The 22871-nt window shown below is 52.2% G+C and overlaps 1 long non-coding RNA gene across 1 annotated transcript; it reads right to left on the reverse strand.

Moving 5' to 3' along the window:
• Positions 1 to 12892: 12892 nt before the first annotated feature.
• Positions 12893 to 18704, reverse strand: LOC138990536 (uncharacterized). Its single transcript, XR_011466672.1, has 3 exons — positions 18572 to 18704; positions 17933 to 18057; positions 12893 to 16354 (listed from the first exon to the last, which is right to left on the reverse strand). It is a non-coding gene; the product is annotated as an uncharacterized lncRNA (long non-coding RNA).
• Positions 18705 to 22871: the final 4167 nt, after the last annotated feature.

The following is a 22871-nucleotide window of genomic DNA, read 5'->3' on the forward strand; positions in this document are numbered from 1 at the left end:
CTATCTCTGGGTCGGGAAGATCCCCTGGAGGAGGGCATGGCAACCCATTCCAATAATCTCGCCTGGAGAATCCCTGGACAGAGGAGCCTGGGAGGCTACAGCCCATGGGGTCGCAAAGAGTCGGACACGACTGAAGCGACTGAGTACACACACCGCTGGACCGATAGATCCTGCACTTGCAGGCGTGCACCTCTGCCTCCAAGGAGCTCTGGATACACGCTGGAGGCTTGCCCACCCTTGGGACAAGTGAAGGCCAACACAGCCACCCAGCCTGGAGGAGGGCCAGGTGCACAGCAGATGCCCAGGTCCACGGGTGGACAGAGAGAAGAACAACTCTATCTCCAGGAACTGGTGAGCTGAAGGGAGAGAAAAAACACTCAGGACAAAAAGTCTGCACCCAAGAAGGAAGACCCTCCCGAGGTCTTGCTCCAGGAGGCAGAGATAAAGCCCTGAGTGCCTAGAGGCCACCATGACAACTCCTCATGTCTTTGGTGGTGATGACCTCTCTGCCAATTTTCACGCTACTGACTGTTGGCCCACGTGAGACCGGGAAGGGGAGGCCCAGGAGATTAGCAGGGAACTGTAGATGACGTCTGTCCAGAGCAGGCTGTAGTGGGTGTGCAGGGGCAGCAGCCAGTCAGGGGAGAGCAGAGCCTGAGGGGGCATGACCCCACAGCTGTGCCTCTGCCCTGGCCACAAGGACCCACTGCTTTGTCACCAAGGGCACCCGTATCTTGAACACCCAGCTTTGGAGTCCAGCTGCCTGAGTTCAAATGTCAATCCCACCACCTCCTTGCTGTGTAACTGGGCACAATACTTTCCCTCTCTGAGCCTTGGATCCCCTCTGAGATTCTCCTGTGGAATGAAGCTTGGAACAAAGCTCATCAGGGTGAGGATGAAATGAGAGCATCACGGGGCCTTAACTCGGCCTCTGGTGGAGCCAGGCTGTGGACGGCACAGCTCACCCATGGGGCATCCCCACCCCCTGCACTCAGAACCAGAAGACTCTCACCCTGGGAAACAGCAGGCACAGACTCTCCTGAGAACTTTAGAGACCAGCCACTTGCTGGGAGCTGCTCCCTCAGGCAGGAGCTTCATGCAGGGCTACAAGGGCCGGGCAGCTTTTGGGGCCCTGTGGACCCCAGAAGGTGGACCGTGCAGTGGCTATGAGAGCAGCCCCTCACTCAGGCAGCCTGGCTTCAGATCCCAGCACCACCACTTACCAGCTGTGAACCTGGACCAGGACTTGTCTCTCTGTGCCTTGGTTTACCCTCGAGGAAGCCAGTGAAGACGACAACAGTCCTTATCTTCTAGGGTGGTACGAAGATTAAATGTGTTAATAGGGAAAATAGGGATAAAGTCTTCCCAGGTGGCTCAGTGAGGAAGAATGTGTCTGCCAAGGCACTGGATGCAGGAAGACACCGGTTCAATCCCTGGGTTGGGAAGATCCCCTGGGGAAGGAAATGGCAACCCACTGCAGTATTCTTGCCAGAAAATCCCATGGATGGAGGAGCCTGGAGGGCTGCAGTCCATGGGGTCGCAAAGAGTCACTCACGACTGAGCGACTGTGCGCACACACACACACACACACACACGGATAAAGTCTTACTTTAAAATAAAGCCGAGAGTGGGACTTCCCTGGTAGTTCAGCGGTTGAGAAGCTGCCTTCCAACGCAGGGTACGTAGGTCTGATCTCTGGTCAGGGAACTAAGACCCTATGTGCTGCTGGGCATCCAATAGGCTCACAGGCCACGGCTAGAGCAAGTCCACATGCCCCCAAGAAGAGCCCATGTGCTGTAGCAAAGACCCAGCATGGCCAAATAAAATAAATAAGCACACAAATAAAGGTGAGAGCATCTTCTGAATTTTTTTTCTCTGAACCCCACACTCCTCAAGATTCTTCCAGAGTCCTAAGATTTCTTCAGCTCTGATATGTAGAGTGGCACAAACTTCTTTACTATGTTGAAAGTGAAAGTGGCTCAGTCTTGTCCAACTCTTTTCGACCCCATGGACTATACAGTCCATGGAATTCTCCAGGCCAGAATACCGGAGTGGGTAGCCTTTCCCTTCTCCAGGGGATCTTCCCAACCCGGGGATGGAAGCCAGGTCTCCTGCATTGCAGGCGGATTCTTTACCAGCTGAGCCACAAGGGAAGCCCCTTTACTATGCTGTTACCTCCCAAAGTAGGTTTCAGAGCCCGCTAAGCCTGCGAGATGGTCCAGGATAATTGAAAAGGACCCTCAGAGAGGTCTGGCTGCTGTGTAGACAGAGCCGCTGCCTCTAGAACTTCACCAGTGCACATGAAAGGCTCTGAGAAACCCCGCAGAGGAGAAACCATGTCGAGTGGTTAAGTCAGTGTTTTCCCGAATTTATTAGACCATAAACACCCTTTTCTGCCCAATACCAATTTAACATCCTCCTGGAAAAACACTGATGGTCAAGGTCATTTCTAGCTTGTAGTTTCTGCCTCACAGAAGAGACAGAAGGTTTTCTAAAGATTTTTCATCCCTGCATTGGAGAAGCCCCTGCCAGTTTTTCCAGCACTTTGACACTCGCCCACAGAAAAGCTCTGCAAGCCTGCGATACACCCTCAGCCCTGCTCCCTGGGGCAGAGAGGACCAGGTGGAGAAGGCCCCCTCATGGAAGCCCCTAGGACTGGCCCAGCTCCCTTCCACCCCCTGCAGCCGCCTCCAGCTCCAGACCAGACGGCACGCCCAGAACACTGTCAGGACAGTAGGCGGTGTCTTCTGGGAGCCTTCTAGAGAAGCAGTTGCCAAAAACGAGCGGCTGTGGGTTGAGCCAGCCCAGCCTCAGGCAGGGGAGATGCCTTAGGAGGCCCTGGGGCCGCCAGCCTCCATCAGGAGGGTCAGCACCACTTCCTAATACAGTCACCTTCCCTGTCTCCCTGTAAGTGTTTCTGCAGTTCTAATATTTGGCGACAAGAGTACATCTCCCCACTGGCCGCGCGAGCACAGGACAAGTGCCAAAATTCATCTCCAGGCCTGTGGGGTTTGGAAAAATGAGCTGAATCAGTGAGTCAGTGGAGGAGAGTTCCATTTATTGAGCACCTACCACATGCTGGGTGCTTTGTGTAAGAAGCTCTGCCATTATGATGAGATCTCAATTCTGATAATAACCCCATTTTACAGACAGGGAAACTGAGGCTCACGGTGGTGAGTTAACATGACCAGGGACAAAGCAGAGCTTGGATTCAAACCCAAACCTGGTTTCGACTCCCTAATTTCCCACATGCCCACCCCCCACCCTGCACCCCATCGTGCTGTTTCTGGGCAGCCTGGCTGAGACCACTGACAGCTGCTACATACTGTGTTTCTGACCTCGCCCCCTAGGCCCCACTCATTATTAACCCAGGCTCCCCAGGCTGGGGTATGAGGATGGGAATCAGGGGGAGAAAAACAGTCTGGCCCCTAATGCTCTGGCCCATGAAGAAACTGGCATTTGGGTTTGTTAATCCTGTCCTGGGCTTCCCTGGTGGCTCAGATGGTAAAGAATCTGCTTGCAATACAAGAGACCTGGGTTCGATTCCTGGGTCTGGAAGATTCCTGGAGAAGGAAATGGCAATTCACTCCAGTATTCTTGCTTGTAAAATCCCATGGACAGAGGAGCCTGGTGGACTGTAGGCCATGGGGTAGCAAAGAGTTGGACACGACTGAGAGATTAACATTTCACTTCACAGCCCATGTCCTGGAGAACTGGCTGGCTGGGCCCCAGTCCCCTGATCATCTTTGGTATGCGGACTGGGAGATGTAGAAAAAAAATCAGTTTTCTGAGTCTGCTAAGCTGAAGGCCAGCCCACCGGCCTGAGGAGGTAACCCTGCCAACCCAAAGACCACCCCCCTGGGAACCCAGCCGGAGCTGGCAACCAGGGCTGGGCCCCTTTTCTCTTTGCCATTCCTATGGCTCTTGGCTGCAGCCTCCTTTCCTGCCTCCTGCCTCGCCCACCTCTCAGGGTCCTGGCACACAGCCTAGGGGGTTAGGCCCTCTGCACAGACCTTGGGAAACCCCTCTCTCCTCCCCGACTCCCCAGAATTCCTTCGGCAGTGGGGCTGTGGGCTGGGGAGAGGGCGGATGCTCTCCGGGGGGGCCCTCACCTGCTCTGTCTGCACAGCTGCAGGGAAGGGACATCCCACCTGGAGTTCCCGGCCCACCCTCACCTGGCCACACCTTTCCATCTGCCCTTTACAGGAAGTGCCCATTGGACACTGTGGGAGAGCAACCTCCCAAGTGCCACTGTGTGCCAGAGCCTATCCTTCACCCGAGCTCATCCTCAAGCCATCTGACAGCAGGCTTCCTTATCTCCATCCTGAGTGGGGAGCCAGTTCACGGAGAAGACAGGGACTTGTGCCAGGCCATCAGCCAGGCAGTGCCAGGCATCTCTCCCAGGGTTGGCTGACTCTGGAGTTGGGGGTCCCCTCTCCTACTACAGTGCAGGGCTCAGGGATGCAGATTCAGGATCAAGACTGCTGGGCTAGAGTTCTGGCTCCTCCACCTCCTTGCTGGGTCACCTGGGGCTGGTTACTCTACCTCTCTGTGCCTCAGATTCTTCATCAATGCCATCAGAGTCCCTGAGTCCAAAGCCTGAGTGAGCTGTGTGGGTGAGTGACTTCACCTGTCTGTGCCTCGGTTTACTCCAATTTAAAACAGAGCGATTGATACACACACAACAGCGGTTGGTATAAAGATTAAATGTGACAACTGTACATCTATCTAGGGCTTTCTGGCAGGTGGTGCCTGGCAGATCCGTGGGGCCTGCTGATGGTTTGCTAGGGTTGCGGTCAAGGTGCTGCTCTGCAAAGAAGCACAAGAAACAGATCTCAGAGGGGCATCTCTGGCCAGGGAAAGTGGGCGGGGGGAGCCTTAACTTTCTCTGTATGTTGTTTTGTGCCTTTAGAATTTTGTATTATCGGGTTGGCCAAAAACTTTGCTCTGGTTTTTCTGTAAGATGGTACAGAAAATCAGAATAAAATTTTTGGCAAAGCCAGTACAACTGTGGAGTATTACTATTTCTAAAGTTGATTACAAAGCTATTGTACAAAGATGCTCCCTGCCCTGACACACAGCCTTGTGCAGGCCAGAGACTCCATCCTTCCGGTGCCCCCTTTCTGCTTTGCCCACCCCTCGGTAGCCACAGCCCGGCCTCTTCCAGGCCCTGCCTTTTAGCTCACTCCAGTCTCCCAGCAAGTCCCCAGCACAGCCTCAAGGGCCATAAGGTCTCTCCTTCCAAGACAGGCTTGTCCCTTTTACCATGGGATGTAGGCTGAGCCTCTGTTCTCACCTGTAAGTGAGATGCTGGTATCTCCTGGGCTAACTGTAAGAACTAAAGCGTGAAAGTGAAAGTGTTAGTCACTCAGACATGTCTGACTCTGTGTGACTGTAGCTCTCTAGGTTCCTCTGTCCGTGGGATTCTCCAGGCAACGATACTGGAGTGGGTTACCATACCCACCTCCAGGGGATCTTCCTGACCCAAGGATTGAACCTGGGTCTCCTGCAGTGCAGGCAGATTCTTAACCATCTGAGCCACCAGGAAAGCCTAAATAATTATCACAGTGTGTGTTAATCTCTTAGTGGTGTCGGACTCTTTGCGACCCCATGACTGTAGCCTGCCAGGCTCCTCTGTTCATAGGATTCTCCAGGCAAGAATACTGGAGTGCCATTGCAATGCCCTCCTCCAAGGGATCATCCTGACCCAGGGATTGAACCCCTGTCTCCTGCACTGCAGGCAGATTCTTTACCGTCTGAGACACCAGGGAAGCTCTAATGAGGTGCTAATTCGTGGAAAGGGTCAGATACAGTTCCCAGCCCAGAGTTCCACTCCTTGTCTTCTGGAAGGGAAAAATGTGAAGGAAAGCCACGGATATCCTGGAGCTCATCTCTAGCCACCAAGCCCCCTCCCACCTGCAGGCGGACCTCAAGCCTCCGAGGCCAATTCCTGCCTCCAGCCCTTTGCCCCTGCTCATCCCTCCTGGCCAGCCCTCCCCTGATCTTTTCATCACGCAATTACTCCCAACTGCTGGCCTCCTCTGAGAGAAGCCCCGTGTCTGAAATGGCCCCACCCCCTCCTCTATCTCTTGCCCCTGTTTATTTTCCTCATGGTACTTACCATTGCCCCACAATGTTTGTTTCTTTTTTAAATTTTGGTTGTGCTGGGTCTTCGTGGCAGCTTGGGCTTTTCTCTAGTTGCTGCAAGAGGAGGCTGCTCTCCAGTTGCGGTGCACAGGCTTCTCATTGCAGTGTCTTCTCTTGTGGAGCTTGGGCTCTTGGAGGTGTGGGCTTCGGCAGTTGAAGCACACAGGCTCAGTAGCTGCAGTTCCTGGGCTCTAGAACACAGGCTCAATAGTTGTGGCATACAGGCTTAGTTGCTCCATGGCATGTGGGATCTTCCCAGATCAGGCATCAAACCCGTGTCTCCTGCATTGTCAGGCGGATTCTTTATCACCGAGACACCAGGGAAGCCCCCAAATTGTATTTTTGAATAAGTTCTTTTTAGGGACTAGTTTTAAATTCACATGAAAGTTGCAAAGACAGTACAGAGGGTTCCTGTGTATCCTTCACCCAGTTTTCCTAATGTCAGCTCATTACCTAATGGCGGTACCTCTGTCAAAACGAAGAAATTAACACCAGTGTATTACCATTAACTAAACTGCAGATTTAATTCAGATGAAATTCTACTTTCCCTTTATTGACTACTTGTTTTCAGCTGCCTCCCCCACTGGAAGGAAAACTGAAAGCAGGGAGATTGCCTCACTCTCCACCAACACCCTCACCACGGTGCTCAGTCGCTCAGTCATGCCTGACTCTTTGCGACCCACGGACTGTAGCCTGCTAGGCTCCTCTGTCCGTAGGATTTCCCAGGCAAGAATAATGGAGTGGCTTGCCATTTCCTCACCTGGCAATTAATACTGATTGATAAAAGGAGGGGAAATAATGGTAAAAAAAAAAACACAAAAAAACAGCCACGATGCCTGAGGACTCACACTTGTTCCAAGTGCACTAAACACTGTAAATCCCTTCATCCCATGATAACCCATGAGGCAGCAGCTACTTGTGGGGAAACTGAGGCCAGCACAGTTCAGTGGAGGCTGAGGCCACACAGATGGCCAGCCCAGGGCAGGCGGGCTTGGGCACCTCCTCCCGGAACCAGAATAAACGTGGATCCTCCCCGCCCTTAGTCCATCCGCATCAGAGCTGGGGGGTTGGCACCCTTCTGTTGGCACCCAGGATGCTGAGGCCCCAGGATGGCTGATTTGCCTGAAGCCGCAGATGGACCGGAGCACAGGGTTGGGCTGGAACCTGAGCCTCCACGCTCCAGCTGGTGCCCCCCGGCGGCAGCTGCCCTGGCTCCTCAGGAAGGGTGTGGGGTGTCGCTGCCAGGGCCACCAGCCCTGCCCCACTCCCGGGAAACAGAGTGCCTGCTTCAGTCACACACTGTGGGCTCACTCATGTGCGCCTGACGCCCAGGGCCCTGCAGATGTGGAGTGGGGCGAGACCCTCCAGCACCCGCCTCTGCCCTGGGCCTCTGAGATCTGCTGTAGGTGGGAGGATGGACACCCCCTCCATCCCGGAGGGTCAGCCTTCTCTGGGGAGTCTGCTGGGCTCTGGGACAGCGAGAACAGGAAAACGGGTGACCGTCCCTTTCCGGATGTGGGGTGGGAGCAACACAAAGGGAAAAGCTGTCCACAGCTGTCACACAGAGCCGGGACAGTCACCCCAGTCCAGCCTGGGTTCCGCCCAGCGCCAGCCCGGCACAGACCCGAGGCCCTAATAATGTTTGCTGGATGCCTTCAACGCAAGTGTCAATGCCCAGAATCTCCTTGAGGCTTCAGCCAGGCATGCCCGCCCCATCTCCCAGTCTGGGAGCTGAATAAGGACGGGGTGGTGGGGGTGGGGGGTGACAGGGGGCACCGTGAGGTGGTGGCGGCCTCCATGAGACAGGCAGGCCGCCAGCCCAGGGCCGGGGGTAGGGGTGCCTTGTGTGCGGCTAATTAAACAGTGACTGTGATGAATCGGGGAGAGGCTGCTGCTTGCTAATTAAAGGTGCGGGCGTCTTGCCTGGCAAGGGTGGAACCGTGTCGGGGCCAGGCCAGCAAGGACGGTGCTGGCTCTGGGCCTCTCAGCAGAAGCCCTGTGACCCCCTCCCCACTTCCCTATCTCTCCTCCCCACCTTGCCCGGGGCCTCGGACTTCCCCTCCCCACCAACCCAAATTGCTTTCCTGATAAGGGCCTGGGCGTTGGGGAGGAGGAGCCTGGTGGGTGGGCATCATTTTGAGCCCTTGAATCTCCTATCACTCCCTCCCTCCAAGACCCCAGAGTTGGGCAGAGGAGTCCAACCCTGACAGCAGCTGGCTGCTGGAAACGAGGCCCCAGGACAGTTTTTAGAGTCGTAGACGCTGAGACTCACAGGCTTAGGCATCACCCAGGTTTCCGGCAGATGTTGCCAGGCTCCTGCTTTGCCTCAGATGCCTGGTGGGCGTGAAAGAGACGGAGGGAAGCTCTTCTTTGGGCTTCAGTGCTTCAGTGCCGAAAAAGGCCGATCAGAGCAAATGCTCTCTGACCCCTGAAGGTTCCTAGAGAGTGGATACGAGGACCCCAGGGCTGCCTCTCTCTGCCCTGCGTTGGCTTAGCCAGGAGGCTCAGTACCTAAGAGCCTGGGCTTTGGAGGCCAGATGCCAGGGTCCAGGTTCCAGCCCCACCATCGGTCAAGTGTGTGACCTCAGGCAACACAGCTTAGCTGCCATGTGCCTCGGTGGCCCCATCCTCAGCTGGGGGAGGTCATGCTGCCTACGCCAAGGCTCCCAGAGAGGATCAAAGAGAGAGACAGAGAGAGAGAGAGTCTGGGTGAGATGCTCTGCACGGTGTCCGGTCCATGGAACAGACCCAGGAAGTGCCCGCCACTGTTATCGGAAAACTGGGGCAGGCGGGCGGGTGTGGCCTGACCCCCGTCTCGCCTCCACGTGGCCTCCGCGGGCAGCCCCGTGCTCTGAGGACCATCACACTTGACACAGGGAGAGCATGTCGCTCTTCACACAGGGCTCTCACATCCTCCCTGACCCCGACAACCTTCTGAGGAAAGCAGAGCAGCAAAGACGAAAACGGAAAGCTCAGGGAGGCTCAGCAAGTGGCCCAGAGTCCTGTGGCTGAGGAGCAAGGGCAGCCCCCACCTTTGGGGGGGACCCCGAGTCATGAACCAGCCACCACGGAGGGAGCTGAGGGGAAGGAGAAAGCCACTCTTGCCCTTCGAGGGGGCCGGTCTGCAAGGGGAGAGAAAAATACAAGTAATGGGCTTCCCTGGCGGCCCAGAGGTAAAGAATCTGCCTGCCAAAGCAGGGAACACGGGTTCAATCCCCGCTCCGGGGAGATCCCACATACCACGGGGCAACTAAACCCAGGTGCCACAGCTTCTGAGTCTGTGCTCTAAAGCCCCAAAGCCGCAACGACTGAAGCCCACACGCCTGACAGCCCATGCTCTGCAACAAGAGAACCCACCGCAATGAGGAGCCCATGCGCTGCAGCGGAGAGTAGCGCCCCCACGTGCCGCAACTAAAGAAAAACCCATGCGTGGCAACGAAGACCCAGCGATAAACAAACACCGGCACACACAGAAGTAATGGAACCAAGGCGAGCTGCAGGCATCCAGGCGAGGGGCTGTGGCGTCCCTCCGTGCCATGGGCTGAGAGAGGCTGCTCTGGAGCTTGGTGGCAAAGCAAAGGTTCTGCTTCTGTTTGAGGGTCCGGTCAGCATTAGGAGAGTCTGGAAGGGGCCTGATGGAGCCCCTCTGGCGTTCTCAGGAGAATCCTTTACAAACAGGGTCAGACACTCTGCTCTCGAAAGTGCCAGGTGGTCCCTAAGGTCCATAGTCCCAATTTCTACAGTTCCGGGGTCTGCCATGTGAGGTATCCAGGGGTCCAGATACTGTGGTTTCTGAGATTACACTGTCCAGGGCCCCCATTGAGAATCCATCCATATGCAAAACGGGCTGTGAGGTGTCCCTTCCAGGTGGCCAGGCACTCCCCAGGATAGGGGCTCCCTACTGCTGGGTAATGCGGTGGGGGAAGGGTGCATTACCCATAAGAGGCCTAGAGACAGTGGAAACCTTTTGAGGTTGAGAAACTCAAGGCTATTGGCGTTGTCAATGGGACATGGCCTAATGAGGCCAACCCAAAGCAGACAGAGATGAGGGCAAGGTTGCTGGCTTTGACCGTAATGTCTCCATCCTCCCTCCTCAGAGATCCGTGCTAAGCCAGAGCGATGCATAACCACTAGTGGCTCCAGGAAAACACGTCCTGCCTCTCAGCCTCCCTGGGGCCACCTGCACCGGAGCCGGGCCAAATGCTGGTCTGGGGCGCCCTCTGGTGGTCTTCCTGGGGAGCGGCAGAAGCAGCAGTGGGTTTAGGGATGTGTAATGGCACCCCACTCCAGTACTCTTGCCTGGAAAATCCCATTGATGGAGGAGCCTGGTAGGCTGCAGTCCATGGGGTCGCGAAGAGTCGGACACGACTGAGCGACTTCACTTTCAGTTTTCACTTCCATGCATTGGAGAAGGAAATGGCAACCCACTCCAGTGTTCTTGCCTGGAGAATCCCAGGGACGGGGGAGCCTGGTGGGCTGCCGTCTGTGGGGTCGCACAGAGTTGGACACGACTGAAGTGACTTAGCAGTAGCAGTAGCAGTCAGAAACAGGGGAGGAGGCAATGGCACCCTACTCCAGTATTCTTGCCTAGAGAATCTCTTGGACAGAGGAGCCTGGTGGGCTGAGATCCATGGGGTCGCACAGAGTCGGACACAACTGAAGCGACTCAGCATGCCTGCATGCATTGGAGAAGGAAATGGCAACCCACTCCAGTATTCTTGCCTAGAGAATCCCAGGGACAGAGGAGTCTGGTGGGCTGCCATCTCTGGGGTTGCACAGAGTTGGACACGACTGAAGTGACTTAGCAGCAGCAGCATCGGTCAGAAACAGAAGGACTTGAGTGGCTCACTTGTTCCTCTGCACAGATGGAAACACCGAGACCCAGGGAAGGAAGGATGGAGCGACTTGCCCAAGATCATATAGAAATATAGTGGTCAAGCCAAGAACAGAACCCAGGCTTCCCTCTGTACCAGTGGCTGCCCTTGGTGGGTCTCAAGGCATCTCTACTAGGGGAAGGAAGGCTAAGTGTCCACCAGGCTTGACTCTCCAGTGACTGTGGACAGCTGGACGGAAGGTGGCTGAGCAATTGTGTCATGGGGCATGCAACACTTCCCCTCCCTGGCCTTGGGGTCCTCACCTTTAAAACCTGGGGCTACCATGTTGGCAAGGGGCAAGGGGACTGATATCCTTCTCATACACACTAGTGGTAAGACTCTATCCAGCCAACCTCCCAGGAAATCTTAAAATGAGCCTTCCTACAGCGAGTACTGCATTTAATGGTGAAAGACTGGGTGCTTTCCCCCTGAGATCAAGAACAAGGCAAGAATATCCACTCTCACCATTTCTGTCCAGCACTGTACTGGAAGTTCCAGCCAGGGCACTCAGGCAAGAAAAGAAAGTCATTAAGATTGCAAAGGAAGAAATAAGACTATCTCTATTTTCAGGTAACTAACGTATATAGAAAATCCTAAAGAATCCACCCAAAAAGACTAGAATTAATTAACAACTTCAGCAAGGTTGAAGGATAGAAGTGGAATATACAAAAATCAATTGCATCTCTATGCATTTGCAATGAACACTTCAAGAATGTAATTAAGAAAATAATTCCATTTATACTAGCATCAAAGAGAATAACATGTAAAGGACTAAACGAAGGCAGTATGAAACTCATACTATAAAACCTATAAAATAGTATTAAAAAGAAGTTAAAGAAGACCTAAATAAATGGAAAAACATCCCATGTTCATGGATCTGAAGATCTAATATCATTAAGATGGCAAGACTCCCCAAATCCCCATCAAAATGTCAATTTGCACCTTTGCAGAAATTGACAAGCTGATCTTAAAACTCATATGAAAATTTGTGACCCCCCAAATAGCCAAAACAATATTGAAGGAAGAACAATGTTGGAGGACTCACACTTGTGATTTCAAAACTTCCTGCAAAGCCACAGCGATCAAAACAGAGTGGTCCTGGCATCAGGACAGACACGTGAGATGAACGGAATAGAATTGAGAGTTCAAAAATAAGGCTGCACATTTTCAGTTAATTGGTTTTCAGCAAAAGTACCAAGACAACTCAGTGGGGGAAAGCACAGTCTTTCCAGCAAATGGCGCTGGGACAACTGGCTGTCATTTGCTGCTGTTTAGTTGCTAAACAACTAAACTCTTCTGCAACCCCAGGGACTGTAGCCGACCAGGCTCCTCTACCCATGAGGTTTCCCAGGCAATAATACTGGGGTGAATTGCCATTTCCTGCTCCAGGGGATCTTCCCAATGCAGAAATTGAACCTGTATCTTTTGTGTCTCCTGCATTGATAGGCGGATTCTTAACCATTGAGCCACCAGGGAAGCCCCCTTCCTCACACCCTACACAAAAATTTACTCAAAATGAATCTAGACCCAAATGGAAAAGTTAAAACTGTAAAACTCTTTGAAGAAAACATAGCCATAAATCTTCATGACCTAGTATTAGGCAAGAGTTCCTTAAATATGACATCAAAAGCATAGCAACAAAAGGAAAAAAAATAGAAAATCTGGACATCATCAAAATAAAATTTTTGTGCTGCAAAGGATATCATTAAGAAAGTAAAAGACAACCCATAGAATGGGAGAAAATATTTGCAAATCATGTATTTGATAAGGAATCACAACCAGACTATATAAAGAACTCTTACAGCTCAATAATAAAAGACAAAGAAGCTAATTTAAAAATGGACAAATGATGACCACACATTGATCCAAAGAAGATATATAAATGGCCCTTAGTTCATAAAAGGTGCTAAATATCATTAGCCATCAGGGAAATGCAAATTAAACCCATAAGATACTACATCATGACCACTTGGTTGCCTATTAAAAAAAAAACAGATAATAACAAGTGTTGGCAAGGATGCGGAGAACTCAGAACCCTCACATACTACTGGGAGGAATTTAAAAGGATGCAGCCACTTTGGAAAATCATCTAGCAGTTCTTCAAAAGGTTAAATGGAATTAGCATCAGTTGACAGTTCAGTAGCTCAGTCGTGTCCAGCTCTTTTCAACCCCATGGACTACAGCACGCCTTGTCCATCACCAACTCCTGGAGCTTGCTAAAACTCATGTCCATCCAGTCAGTGATGCCATCCAACCATCTCATCCTCTGTCGTCCCTTTCTTCTCCTGCCTTCGATCTTTCCCAGCATCAGGGTCTTTTCCAATGAGTCAGTTCTTTGCATCAGGTGGCCAAAGTATTGGCACAAAGAATTAGCATATGACCCAACAATTCCACACCTAGGAGATATATATCCAAGAGAAATGAAAACATACATTCACACAAAAACTTACATGAATGTTTACATTCATAAAAGCTAAAAGCAGAAACAACCCAAATGTCCATAGACTGATGAATGAATAAAATAAATTGTGGTATGACCATGCAATGGAATACTGTTCACCAATAAAAAGGAATTAAGTCTGATGCATGTGTGACATGGATAAACCTTGAAAACATTAAGCTAACTGAAAGTCAGTTACAAGGGTCACACATCGTATGATTTCATTCATAGAAAATGTCCAGAACAGGCAAATCCACAGAGGTCCAAAGAAGATTGTCTTTTCAGGGGAGGCACATGGCATGTGGGATTCTAGTTTCCCAATCAAATCTGTGCCCCCCTGCATTGCAAGCATGGAGTCTCAACACTAGACTGCCAGGGGAGTCCCAAGAAGATTGTGTTTTATGGGAATGGCTGCCTCAGACCAGTGGAGAGGACTGGGGGAAATGGGAGTGGGGTCCTTCATGGGATGATGAAAATGTTCTAAAATTGACGGTGGTGACGGTCTCACAGCTCAGCGTGTGCTAAAAAACACTAAATCATATGCTTTAAATGGGTGAATTATGTATGTTGGAGAAGGAAATGGCAACCCACTCCAGTGTTCTGGCCTGGAGAATCCCAGGAATGGAGGAGCCTGGTGGACTACAGTCCATGGGGTCGCACAGAGTCGGACACGACAGAGTGCGCACACACACATATGTCATGAGCCTCATATCTGAAAAAAGAGCCTGTGCTTTGGACCCACGATAAGACTTCTAGAAACTCCTAGGGAATTGTTCACAAAAACATGCCAAAAGCTTTCCATCACAGTGTTGTATGTAACGGCAAAATTGTGAGAATAACCTAAGTGTCCCTCAGTAGGGAAATGAGTGGGTTATGTTCATTCCAGGATGGAACAATGGATTCATTAAAAATGAGAATCACAAGGACAAGGCCCAGGATACACTGCAAGATTTTTTAATTTTTTAAAAACAAGTTACAAAAATAAACCTGTAGCTTAAAGGGACTTGGGGCTTCTTGGTAGCTCGGTGATAAAGAATCCATCTACCAATGTGGGGGATAGGGGTTCGATCCCTGGTCCAGGAAGATTCCACATGCCTCAGAGCAACTAAGCCCGTGCACCACAACTGCTGAAGTCCACACGCCCTGGAGCCTGTGCTCTGCAACAAGAGAAGTCACAGCAGTGAGAAGCCCACATGCCACATCCAAGAGTGGCCCCTCTCGCCACAACTAGAGAGGGCACAGGCCCAGCAGCAAAGACTTCGAGCTGCCATGAATAAACAAGTGTTTTAAACAATAAGAAACAAGAAAGGGATTTAAAATACAAGATTTTTTTTAAAGCAAAATTATAGCATCTAGGGTTTTCCTCGTAGCTCAGCTGGTAAAGAATCCACCTGCAATGCAGGAGACCCCAGTTTGACTCCTGGGTCAGGAAGATCTCTTGGAGAAGGGAATCGCTACCCACTCTAATATTCTTAACTGGAGAATTCAATAGACAGAGGAGCGTGGCGGGCTACAGTCCATGGGGTTACAAAGAGTCGGACACGCTTGAGCGACTAAGCACAGCACAGCATCTAGGGATGCACACTTGAGTGACAACAAGCAAGAAAGTGATCGTCTTAAAAATCTGGATAGTGGAAACTTTTTTGGGGGGAGGTAGGGAGCATGACTGAGATGGGGCACACTGAGGACTTCTCGGGGCAGGGAAGAGTTCTTCACCCGGGCAGAGGTTCCAAGGTGTTTGCCTTATAATATGCTGAGCTGAGCAAGCATTTTATGTAGTCTTTCTATGTGTTATATTTTACAATAAAAAGATTTAAAAGGGACTTCTCTGGTGGTCCAGTGCAGGGGACGAAGGTTTGATCCCTGATTGGAGAGCTCAGATCCCACAGGCTGCAGGGCAACTAAGCCCAAGCACCACAACCAGAGAAGCGGAGAGCCAGGACGAAAGGTCCCGCGTGCCGTAACTAAAATCTGATGCGGTCAGATAAATAAATAATTTAAAAAAAAAAAAAAAGATTTAGAAAGGAAAGTAGGGCTTCCCTGCTGTCTCAGTGGTAAAGAATCTGCCTGCCAATGCAGGAGACATAGGTTTGGTCCCTGGTCCGGAAAGATCCCACATGCCAGAGCAACAAAGCCCGTGCGCCAGGATTACTGAGCTTGTACGTCAAAACTACTGAAGCCCGTGCGCCCTACAGCGCATGCTCTGCGGCAAGAGAAGCCGCCACAGTGAGAAGCGTGTGCGACGCAACTTGACAGAAGCGCCCGCTTTCCGGAACTAGAGAAAAGCCCAAGCAGCAGTGAAGACCCAGCACAGCCAGAATTAAGTAAATAATTACATACTTTTTAAAAGTATTTAATTATTCAATTTTTAATTAAAAATATACTCATTCCAATTTTTAAAAATTGAGTATCATAGGATTCCATTCTTGTAAAAAACTCTCTACCCCTATATGTGGATATGCAGAAAAACAGTCAGAAGTTTGAAATTTGGGGTGCTCTTTTTTTTTATATTTTTCTATTTTTTTTCCTGCAATGAACAGAAATTACTTTTACAGCCAGAAAAAAAAAAAAAAAAGAATAAAGCTTTTTGCTGTGTCTTGGATATTTCCCTGGAGCTCTGGCACTGTGTGAGCAGAATGGGAGATTGGGATGGCCCTGAAGCAGCTGGCAGACGGCCCAGGGGCTGGGCAGGAGAAGACCAGGCCTAGCCACAACCCCAAGGCCCAGCCTGGACACTCGGCCACCTTCAGGTTGCAGGTGGCAGCTGCTGCCGGGCCATCATGCTGGCTTCCTTCTCCAAAGATGCTGGGAACGCAGTTTGGCCTGGCGAGCTGGATGGATGTCACACCGCTCCCATCTGTCCAAGTCTCCCATCGTGGGCCAAGGAGGAGAGCTGCAGGCAGAGGGTGGGGGTGGGAGAGGTGTGGGGCAGGTGCTCACCCTGCCTGGCTTTGCTACCAGCAGCAAAATTCCCATGGAAAAAGATAAATGAGTACTTTCTGCATGCTAGGCACTCATGCTGGTTGGAGCTGGGGGAAGGGAGTCTTGTGGTTCATTTTATTGAGAACTCCAAATGACCTGGGGCTTCCCTCGTGGCTCAGATGATAAAGAATCAGCCTACAATGCAGGAGACATGGGTTCGATCCCTGGGTCGGGAAGATCCCCTGGAGAAAGAAATGGCAACCCACTCCAGTATTCTTGCTTGGAAATTCCATGGACAGAGGAGCCTGGGAGGCTACAGTCCATGGGGTTGCAAGAGTCAGAAATGACTTAGCTACTACCACCATCAGCAGATGACCTAAAGGGTGGGTGGGATTGTCATCTTCATATTACAGGTGGCCAAAGTGAAGGCCAGGGAGGACTTCCCTTGTGGCCTAATGGTTAGGATTCTGGGTTTTTGCTGTGGTGGCCTGGGTTCAATCCCTGGTCGGGGAAGATCCTTCGAGTGCGTGGCCGGGGAGGCCCCCGGAGCAGTCACTATCCTTGAGTCTGGACTTAGCCAGGCCCCTCGTGTATACAGCTTCAGCGACTCCTCACAGGATCCCTGGAGGGTGGCTGCCCTCACTTTGCAGATGAGGACACAGAAGCTGAGGGAAGAAGTCAGCTGCCCACCCCTTACAGCACCTGTGTGAGAAGGATGGCAGCCTCTTGCAGCCTTGAGGGGGTGGCCATGTGCCCACCTCTGCGGACCAGCTCCTAGTCGAGCTAGTGATTGTATTATAATCTCGGGAGCATGTGTGACAGTGGCCACTTTCATGGACACCCTCTCATTTGCTGCTTTCAACAGGCTTATAAATCTTCAGTCTGGCTGTATTTCCCCCCATTTTAAAGCCTGGAAGCCCAGACAGTTGAGTGAGGGGGCCAAGAGGACCTGGAGCCTCCATCACGCAGCTGCTGTCCCTGGCCTGCCCCGGGGATGACAGGCGCCAAATCCTGGAGAGGGGTGCGGCCAGTCTGCTTCCCGCTGCTCTCCAAAGGAGCAGGCCCCCCTCCTGGCTGAGCGCCCCCAACACCTACACTCCCAGTAGGAGAGAGGACACCCAAGGGCAAAGTGCCAGGGACAGCTGCCAGGTCTCATGGGATCCAGGACCCTCCACGACCTCTGCCCGAGAGCATCTTGTACACTTCATTGGTCAGCAGCCAGCCAGCTGGTGTCATGGGGCTCACATCACTAGAGAGGCCAGACCGCCACCCAGGAGAGGGGCCCCTTCTCCCTGAGTGACGGCCGCCAGCCAGGCACTGACTGTGCTAGCCACCAAAGCCTCCCCATGCTTTCAATATCAGCCTCATTTTACAGAAAAGGCAATGGAGGTTCAGAGAGGTTGAGTGACACAGCCGGCAAGCTTCAGTTTTAACCAAGAAGGGACAGAGGAAGGCACCCTTCAGTGGGAGGGAAGGGAGCCATATGGAAGAGGTGGGGAGAAGGCAGGGCTGGCATCGTGAGCTCTGACTCTCGTGGGACATAACTTACTCATCCATCCACCCAGTCTTGGTTCCTCTGCACATCCGTGGACCCTCTTCACGTGCCAGGGTCTTTGCTGGGCACTGAGGACTCAGGTAAACCTGGCTGATCTCCGCTCTCCCAGAGCTCATGGCCTGGCAGGGCAGGAGGGAAAGGGGAAGTGAAGCAGCCTGAGGCCCCTGCTGGCCTCGATTCACTAGTAGTTCCTGAGGGTCTACTGCAGGCCAGGCCTAGTGCTGGGCTCTGACGGTACAGGGCTCCTGCCCTCCTGAAGCATACATTCCAGAATGTCCAGCTTTGAATCCCAAAAAAGCCCTGCTTGCGTGACTCCTGAGCTCCAACTACAACAGGAGATTTCTTGGGAAGGGCTGGGGGAGGCAGCAGACCTCATGGGTCTCCATGGGTCATACCGAGGCCTGGTTCTGGGCTGGTGAGCAGGGATCTGGAAAAGGCAGGGAAGCCTGATAAGTGCCTTGCTAGGGACTACATCAGGGCCGTGGGGAGGCCTGAGCTATTCCAAGGGGTCTGGAGTCATCCAGTCTGGACAACCGGAATGCCAAGGGCCAGCCATTTGGAGGAAAGCCACAGACTCCTGGGGCCGGGGACAGGGCAGAGAATCGGAGCCGGGAGAGGGTCCATGGCTCTTACAGGGCAAAGGTTCCTTGCTGAGGCCACCCAGGCCCCACCAAGCCCTGGTTCCTTTCGTCCCTAGTGAGGCAGTGCTGGGTCAGAGGCGCCATCATGGGGTTTGATTCCAGCCACTCCAGGGTCAGTTCCACGCTACAGCCTAGGGAGAGGAGATACGGAGCCGTAAGAGGACTTGCCCGAGTCCACACGTCAGCTCATCACAAGCAGAGGGTGAGCAGCGAACGGCCCAACCCTTTCCTCCAGCTGGCATCCTGGGACGCTGCCCAGAGGACGGGCACACCCACGCTGGCTCCGGGCACAGAGGGAAGCCCTCTTCCTCACCCTCCCCGGTGGTGCTGCTAGGTTTTATTGTTCATTTTTTCCAAAAGCTCATCCTTTGTTGTTGCTCAGAGATGTTAAACCAAGGGTCTTTCTCAGTGTGACTGGCAGACAGCATGGCTGAGGGTCCTTCCATCTCGGTGACCGAAAAGCTGGGTTTATATTTTTAAGTGGAAGTTTTAAAACTGCCCAATTCCCTTGGTTAAAAAAAAAGAGAAAGAGCATCAAAAGAGAAGAATTAAAAAGGAGGAGAATGGCTAAATTATTAATAGAATATTATACAGCCATTAAATAACTTTAAAGGAAATATGAATGCTGTGAAAAAGTGTTCACAATATAATGTAATGTGGGGTGGGGGGAGGAGGGGGAATCAGCTATAGAGTACGGCCACAATTAAAACACACACTAATATATTCATGTGTGACCCATGCAGAAAAACAGGACTGGAGAGAACTGCAACAAAACTGCAAGTGTTATCTCTGAGCACCGGGATGATGGATGACTTTCATTTTCTCCTTTCTACCTTTTTGTAGTTCCCAAATTTTATAATGAGTACGAATTGCTTTTATAATTAGACATAAAACAAAAAGCAGTGTCGGGCTTACTCTAGCCCAAGCTCACCCTCCCCACCTTGCCCCTTCCCCCACACCAAGCCGGGGGCCGCTGGCCTCTGTCCCCGCCAGAGGTCAGGGGACTCACCAGCCACCCCAGCCCATGGAGGAACCAGCAAGGGGATGCTGCCCTCTTGGGGCCCAGGCTCCCCCCAACAGGTCCTCTGGAAGGGTCTGTAAATTTCCTGGCTGGGGACTCTGGGAGATGATCCTCCCCAGGGCTGAGAGTCAGAACATTCATTATCTACTATGAGAGAAGCCGTCTTCTTTGTTCCTTGTGTTTCTTTCAGAGAGCAGGAGGGCAGAAGGAGAACTGGCCTTTGTCGTCTTCAGGCAGGCTCCCAGCTTCCCCGTGTGGGACTGGAACGCCTGGGCCACCTGGTCCCCTGGGGCCCTTCTAACCCCAACGCTCCCGGCTGTGTCTAACCTGAGTGGCAAAGGCCCAGGGGCGCTGGCCCTGTCTTAGAAAAGCCATCCGGATTCATTCAAGAGCAGTGTTTGGAGAAGACTGGAGAGTCAGAAAGTGGCATTTGCCCTGTCCCCAGTGGCCCAGCCCTGTGGCTGGCAGGCACCTGCTTTTGCCCACCCTGCTCTCACCCACAGGGGCTGGGCCAGCAGAGGTTTCCAGAGGCGGGTGGGGGGGGGCTCCCTGCTCTCCAGAGGGGGACCAGTTCCCAGAACAGCGCCCTCACTTCCTTTCTGCCACCTCCTCCCGGTTCTGGAAGCTTCTGTCCTCCTCCCCGGCTATTTTAGCAATCAGGTCACCCGTGGGCTCCCTCTGAGCTTGTGGCCAATTAAAACCCACAGGACTCTTCACAGAAACGGTGGTGCTGCCTCCTCCTCCAGATCCTGCCTTGGTCGGCGTCCTCGGGATGAGAACACAGTGAGCTAGTGGTCCTCGCGTAGCAGGAGGCGGGGTTCTTGCTCAGGAACGGAGGCCATGCACTGCTTCTGTCCCCATGGTGGCCCTGCAGGGGCGGCTGATGGCAGGGAGGGAGCGCTGGGCACAAGGACACTGGGGTGACCTGCACTTCTGTGTGCTCCCACACGATGCCCCGTCAGCGCTGGAGAGAGGACAGCCCTCCCTGTGTCTTCACCGGCCCCAGGCAGCAAGCTAAGACTCATCTGGAGGGGAGTCGAGTGACCCGTCGAGGTCACGTGCTGGTGAGCAGCAGAGCTGAGACGGACCCTGGGGAATCCCAGCAAAGCCCAAGTCCTCTGGCCCTGGTGTTTCCTGAGGGCCTGGCAGACGGTGGCAACTGGCCCGGCTGCCAGATGAGTTCTCATGAAGCCTGGGAGGCTCTGCAGCCCGAGGTCTACCCAGGCAGCAGGTTCCCAGCACCCCACGAAAAGCCCAAAGCCCCTTTACAGCCCGTGTGTTCCACTCAGAGCCACTGACTACCTACCCCTGGTTCAGGGAAACCCTGGCCAATAGCAGGAGGAGCCCTCTGACCTAAGACCCCTGCCCCCACCTCCAGGTGGAGGAGTCTGGGCCAGCTCTCATCCTTCCCCCGAACTCAGGCCTCTGACTGACCATCGGCCTTCCCCAACCGAAGAGGACCCAGGTACTGGGCTAAAACTAGAGCCTCCGGAGTCTGCATCCCATCTGGAGGGAGAAAGATGAAAAACACCTGCCAACAGGACTTCCCTGGTAGTCCAGTGGTTAGGACTCTATGTGCCAGTGCAGGGGACACAGGTTCGATCCCTGGTCCGGGAAGATCCCATATGCCCCGGGGCAACTCAGTCCGTGAGCCACAACTATTAAGCCCGAGTACCCTACTCGGGTAGGGCAGAGCCCACGCTCTGCAACAAGAAGAGCCACCGCAATGAGAATCCCATGCACCACTGTTTGCGGCAACTAGAGAAAGCAATGAAGACCCAGCACAGCCAAAAAGAGAAAAATGTTGAAACAAAAACAAAAACATGCAAACAGAAGGGTTCTCTGTGGTCCTGCAATGGAGGCATGTGGTCAGGCAGCAGGGGTGGGGGTGGGGCGGGGCAGCTGAGAAGGGGGTGGAGAAGAGCTTTGGGAAGAGGGATCAGGGGCTGGGAAGAGCTTGGCGCCCTGCAGGAGCTGAAGGAAAGCCAGCGCGGCTAGAGAGGCACCGTCCAATAGGAACAGAATGCCAGCCACATGTGCAACTTACAATTTTCTAGTAGCCACAGGAAGAAGAGGAAAAAGAGGGAGTTGGTACGGGGTGTTTGTCCAGGCTGGTTCCACCACAGTTTCCTTTAAGATCACACTGACCTTGGACCCAAGGCTGCCTTACAGAGTACTCAGTGTTCCCAAAAATACACCTTTCACAACAGTCTTAAAGTTTGCAGCAGAAGAATTTAAAGTTCCTTTAGCAACAAGTGCACCTATTACCAACGGTGACACAGAGATAAATCCCGTGCAGACAGCTGGAAATGCTTTTCCAAAGCATGGTTCAGAACCATTAATTATTCCTAGAGGTTTAGAGATCATGTTGGAAGTTGTTATGCTACTTGGAACACACAATTACCTTTCAGAATAAATACCAGGATTGTTGTTAAAAAAAAAAAAAGTAAAAAGAAAAAACAGGTGAATTTCATTTTAATAATGTATTTTATTTAACCCAATATACCTCAAATGTTATCATTTCAACATAGAGTCAATATAGAAATTATTATCATTATAACCCTGTGATAGACATGTAACCCTGTCTTAACAGTTGCCTTCCTCCCAGGAAGAGATCTGCATAGTTGCTATTTAACAAAGTCTACAGGAACTCAACCAGAAACATTTTGCCAAAGGCTCAGAATTGAAACGGCTGCCACTTTCTGTATCTCAAAGAATCACTGCATTTCTGAGCAAGAAAAGATAAATCTTCTAACGCTCAGTATCAACTAGTGATGAGGTGATCTCTGGGACCAGCCTGCCTGCTCTTGAATCCCTGCTGTCTTTCTAACTAACCGTGTGACCTTGGACAAGATAATTGATCCTTTTGGGTTAGTGTTTCCTCATCTGTATTCCAGAGGTATCATAATCTCTACCTCTGGGGGTGACTGGGAGGAGTAAATGGGTTTATACCTATAAACGCAGTTGGCTGACTTCCCTGGTGGCACAGCGGCTGAGAATTTGTCTGCCAGTGCAGGGGACACAGGTTCGATCCCCGGTCCGGGAAGATTTCATATGCTGCAGGGCAACTAAGCCCGTGCTCCACAACTACTGAAGCCCACACACCTAGAGCCTGTGTTCCACAAGAGAGGCTACCGCAGACAGAAGTCTGTGTACCACCACGAAGAGCAGCCCCTCGCTTGCTGCAACTAGAGACAGCCCAAGCCCAGAAATGAAGACTCAGTGCAATCAAAAAATTAATAAAATTTTTAAAAAGTAAAGTGTGCGATTT

Source organism: Bos mutus, chromosome 13 (assembly GCF_027580195.1).
Source record: "Bos mutus isolate GX-2022 chromosome 13, NWIPB_WYAK_1.1, whole genome shotgun sequence".
NCBI lineage: Eukaryota > Metazoa > Chordata > Mammalia > Artiodactyla > Bovidae > Bos > Bos mutus.